This window comes from Phyllostomus hastatus, unplaced genomic scaffold, assembly GCF_019186645.2.
Source record: "Phyllostomus hastatus isolate PE091 unplaced genomic scaffold, TTU_PhHast_1.1 phas_scaffold_200, whole genome shotgun sequence".
NCBI classification, from domain to species: Eukaryota; Metazoa; Chordata; class Mammalia; order Chiroptera; family Phyllostomidae; genus Phyllostomus; species Phyllostomus hastatus.
The window spans coordinates 12388836-12394835 of NW_025334016.1; positions in this window are offsets into that span (position 1 = coordinate 12388836).

Genomic DNA, 6000 nt, shown 5'->3' on the forward strand with positions numbered 1-6000 from the left:
CCAGTAGAGGGCGTGCGAGAGGCAACCACACACTGATGTTTCTCCCTTTCTCCCTCCCTTCCCCTCTATAAAAATAAATAAATAAAATATTTTAAAAACATTTCAACTAGTGTTATATAAAACCATAATAAAGTAGATATTTCATGGATTTACAAAACAAAACAAAAACAGGGTGGCAAAACACCAGGAACATTCCAATTTAAGTATTAAAGTGCATCATTAGCCTCTTGTGCTTTCTGGCCTTTCTCTGCAAACCCCTGCTAGCCAAACAGTCATTTTTATTTGGGAAATAAAACAATTAGCCATGGCTGGTGTGGCTCATTGGACTGAGCGCCAGCCTGTGAACCAAAGGGTCCTGGGTTTGATTTCTAGTCAGGGCACATGCCTAGGTTTCGCAGCCAGGTCCCCAGTAGGGGGGTGCTGAGAGGCAGCCATACATTGGTGTTTCTCTCCCTCCCTTTCTCCTTTCCCCTCTCTAAAAAAAAAGTAAATAAAAAATTTTTTAAATTAGCATGGTTAGTGACAACATATCAGTACTAGAACATTTCCTATTTTATTTTTTGTGGGGGAGACTTAATTTTGATATAATTTTAAATGTACAGAAAAGCAAAAACAATACAAGGAAATTCTATGTACCCTTTACCCAGGTTCGTCCATTGTTTACATTTTGACAATTTTGCTGTACCATTCTCTCCATATATATAAAATTTTTGAAACATTGACTTCAGCATCCATTGATGATTTCCTAACACCAATATTCCTTTGGCATTTATTACCTGCTATTCTACTTGTAAGGAAGAGTTTTCTTTTCTCCCTCATTTATGTAAGTATTTATATCTGTATACTCATATTCTTATTTTATTCAATGAATTGTAATCAATCAATGTCATTTCCTTTGATGCTCAAATTGTCCCAGATTTGGCCAGTGGGAGCTCCTTCAAGTTGAGTTTTGTGTCCCTTTGACTTGTTCCTATAATTTTTTCTCTGTCACTACAAAATGCTCCAGCCCTGGCTGGTGTGATTCAGTGGGCTGGGATTGTCCCACAAACCAAGGGGTGGTTGCCTGGGTTGCAGGGCCAGTCCCAGTTAGGGGGGTGTGAGAGGCAGCATATCTATGTTTCTTATGCACATGGGTTTTCTGTCCCTTTATTTCTCTCTGCCTTCCTTCTCTCTAAGGATAGATAAATAAAATCTTTTTAAACATTTTCCTCACATAGCCCTGGCTGGTATGGCTCAGTGGATGGAGTGCCGGCCTGCAAACCAAAGGGTCGCCAGTTCAATTCTGAGTCAGGGCACATGCCTGGGTTATGGGCCAGGTGCCCAGTTGGGGGCCGTGTGAGAGGCAACTGCATATTGATGTTTCTCTCCCTCTCTTTCTCCCTCTCTTTCCCTCTTTCTAAAAATAAAAAAGTAAAATCTTTAAAACTTTTTTCCTCACATAGATTTTTTTTTCACATTTTCTGTTAGGTTTCTTCTTAAGGTATACTCTCTTCTTTGTTACTATTGTAAATAGGGGTTTCTCTATTATACCCTCTAACTAGTTTTTACTTGTATATATGAAGGCTGTTGATTCTCTATGTTAATTTTATATCTTTCCACTTTTCTGAATACTTTCCTTATTAGAGTTGGTTTTGTCATTGATTCTCTAGGGTTTGCCAGGTATAAAATCATATCATCTGAAAATAAATATCTTTATTATTTTCTAATTCATGTGCCTCTAACTGATTTCTCCTGTCTGATTATCACTTTTCACTAACAGAAACCAGGGCTTCTTGTTGAAATCTGATTCCAGGGCTGGGGTAGGGAAAGTACAAGATGATCTTGAGGCATCTTGTTTTACTATCCATTGAATGAATTTGAATTTTAAAAAAATCTAGAGGTCCAAACTGATCTAAGTAAATAAATGGAGGATGAAAGGAAGCTACCCTTACAGAAGAACACCAACTAATAAATATAGAAGGAATGATAGAATTAGAAAACCACTATTTAGCAACCACCTCTATAATAATTATTTCAAGGAAGAATCATCAATGGGTGCTAACACTAGTGGGTAAAAATGTTATGAAGAACACTATATTTACATAGTATCAAAGGGTCTCCTTGCAAATCACCTCTTAGTTATAATGGGACAAATGTGACTACACTGGAAAAATCTGAGGGGAACCCCATCTCTCAGAGTTCTCCAGGTCACAGATGAAATGAGTTGGCCCGGACACAATACATCTGGGGGGAAGGGGGTGGCAATTCTCTCTAGTGGAAAATGCCCCAAGCCCTTCTCCAAAATGGCTTTAATTGGGATCTGTATATATAGGGGTATACAGCATGCATGCATAGCTTATCAATCTATGTCAAAAGGCTATAGTCATACAAAAACAGGTATTAACTATAGATAACCATTGAAGAAACAGAGATCTGCCTCAGGTCAGGGTCTGTTAGACATGCTGATACCAGATGGCCAAGTTTCATGAGATAAGGAAGTCATTCCTTATGCATTGAACTTAAACATCTGGTTTATATCAACAGGGCTATACAAAGCAAAGCAAGCTTCAAATGGAATGCATTCCTCAGGCCTGATTTCCCACAGGAACCCTTGGTGCTAATATCGGGTTATGCCTGCCTCCTACATTCCCGGCATTTCACTTGAGACTTACAGGCTTCTTTCAAGGCCTTGCTTGGGTGGGGCTACAGTCTCCGATACCACACAAAGTGGTCCCCAACAAAAACCCAGTAGACACCACCTTAACCAAGTGGACAGCATTAACATCAACAATATGGGAACAAACCGGTACTTCCAGCTTCTTGATGTGATGTACTGACAAAGACACATCACTTCTGTGGTGTTTCTGCCAAAAATTCATAACCTGAATCTAATTATCAGAAAATATCAGGCAAATCCAAGGTGAGGGAGAATTTACAAAATAAAAAGTTTTGTGCTCTTCAGAAACTTCAAGGTCAACAACAACAACAACAACAACAACAACAACAACAAAAGAAAAAGTGTGGAAGTGATCAGTTTCAAAAAGATTGAAGGAACATGACAGCTAAATGCAACATGTGATCCTGGATTTAATCTTGTACCAGAGACAAAGATTTTTATTTATTATAAAGGATGTCAGTGGGACAATTAAACTTTGAATGTGTGTAAAAGAGATAATAGTGTTGTATTAGTATTAATTTCCTGATTTTGATAATGATACTGTCATTATATAAGATAATGCCTTTCTCTTGCAGGTTTTTGTACAGGAAAGAGTTAACATAGTAGGCCTGAGATTGCCTAGCCTTATAGAGGCTTGATTGCAAGGTTAGCCCTTGACTAGCATTTGGAAACTTGGCTGGTAAACAATTCCCTACATTGATATAAAATCTTTTCTAAATTATAAGAATGGTTCACTGGGCCTAACCTGTTTGTACAAAAAATGTTATTTATGCTGAGCACCTGCATTCCTTCAGAGAGTCTGGAATTTTGGTACATGCCACATGGAAAGTTACTCGTGACCAGGTCCCAGTGAAAACATTGGGTACTGAGTCTCTAATGAGCTTCCCTGATCGACAGCACATCACATGTGTTGTCACAACTCTTTGCTGGAGGAATTAAATGCATCTTGTGTAACTCCACTGGGAGAAGACTCTTGGAAGCTTGTGCCTGCTTTCCTCCAGATTTTGTCCCTTGTGCCTGTTCCCTTTGCTCAAGGGAGATGGACAGAATAAAGAATATGTACATAGATTTCTCCAGATTCCACCTATGTCCTTTTTTTTCCCTGTTGATGCTATCATGTGTATATCCTTTCACTGAGAAATTTTAGCTGAATACAACTATATGCTGAATCCTATAAGTCCTACTGTGACAGGACATAGCTGAGCAGTAGCCATTCTTAAGTAGGAGCTGACCAGCAGCCATTCTCAGACAGCAGCCTTTCCCAGATAAGCAGTTATCTCAAGGTCGTATGCTAACCTTCGCTTTCTGCATCTGTATGCCCGCTTTCAGCAGCTACATTCCCCCTCTTCCTCCTTTCGCCTTTGTAACAAGAATATAAGCTAGCCCCAGCCTAGGCTCGGTGCCCAGAATTTGGAATCTCTCCTCTGGGTCCGCATGCGTGAATAAAACTCCCCTTCGCAAACCCCGAAGCCGTTTGAGTTGTCTTTTCTGTAACACTACTACTGAATCACCAAACCCAGGCATTGTCTTGGGGTGGGGGGGGGCGGAGAGAGAGGGAGACTACCAGAAAGATCCAGAGAGATGCAGAGAGACAGAGAAAGAAACAGAGACAGAATGGTAAAGGAAATGTGGCAAAATGTTAACATAAGGAGCATCTGAATGAAGGGTATGTAAGAATTGTTATTGTGCAACTTTTCTGTGTCTGAAATTATTCAAAAATAAAAATTTAAAAATGGAAAATGAAACCAAATTTGTACCCTGTGTGGGCTCCTTGATCATTACTAGAGGTCTATCTGCCTCTAGACCTTGTCAATGAACATACATGGGAATACATGCACATTCACACACAGAGTTCTCTCTCTTCTTTTAAAAAACAAGATTTGGCCCTGGCTGGCATAGCTCAGTGGATTGAGTGTGGGCTGTGAACCAGGCATCGCAGGTTCGATTCCCAGTCAGGGCACATGTCTGGGTTGTAGGCCACGGCCTCCAGCAACCACACATTGATGTTTCTCTCTCTCTCTCTCTCTCTCCCCCTTCCCTCTCTAAAAAAATAAATAAATCAAATCTAAAAAAAAAAAAAAACACAAGATTTGATTTATTTATTTATTTTAGCGAGAAGGGAAGGAAGGGAGAAAGAGAAGGAGAGAAACATTTGCGCAAGAAGTATACAGATCTCCCTGGCTGGCATAGCTCAGTAGATTGAGCGCAGACTGCAAACCAAAGCATCACAGGTTCAATTCCCAGTCAGGGCACATGCCTGGGTTGCAGGCCACAGCCCCCAGCAACCACACATTGATGTTTCTCTCTCTCTCTCTTTCTCCCTCCCTTCCCTCTCTAAAAATAAATAAATAAATAAAAATCTTAAAAAAAGAAATATACAGATCTGTTGTCTTTCACACACCCCCAACTGGGGACCTAGTGCACAACTCAGGCATGTATGTGCCCTGACCAGGAATCAAACCAGCGACCTTTCAGTTCACAGGCCAGTACTCAGTCCACTGAGTCACACCAGCCAGGACCATTGTTCTCTTTCTATGTCTTGTCTAAAATCATGAGATCATCTTGATACCTCCAATTTTGATTCAACACTGCAAGGGTATATTCTCGGGTTCCTCTACTCATATTTGTAACTTCCTTCTTGTATTTATAACCCCTTTAGTAAGTAAATGGCTTCAGTAATTCCTAGTACAGTTACTTGTTTCCTCAAGCCTAGGTTAGGGGAATTTCAGAATTGTTAACCTATGCCTCTGCAAAATCAAATCTATTTACTAGAGTTCAATATTTGTTTACAGACATTTTAAAGGCAAAATATACACCGAATAAAATTCACAAAATTCATAGCATTCTGATAAATGATGAATATACTCAAGCAGCCCATTCCCCCATCAAGAAGGGGAATTTATATCAATTCCAAGAAGGGTCGCTCTTACTCATTCCCAGTCAATCCCCTCCACTATGGGGCAATCACTGTTCTGATATTTTAAGGCATGTAGATATCTGTTTTAATATTGATTGATGAAAATATTATTCATTCTGCACCGCATTTGCACCTTTGTCAAAATATCAACTGACCACCCTGACTGGCATCGTTCAGTGGGTTGGGAGTGGTCCTGCAAACCAGGGGTCCCCAATTGGTATAGGTTTGCGGCCTTTTACGAACCGGACAGCTAGCAAACTTCACCTGACCTCTGCCTCCCATCCCCACCTCCCCCGTGTCTTTCCCGAATACCGAATACCGTCCGTGGTGCCAAAAAGGTTGGGACCGCTGCCGAAAACCAAAAGGTTCCTGGTTGATTTGCAATCAGGGCACCTGCCTGGGTTGCGGGTCAAGTGCCTGGTTAGGG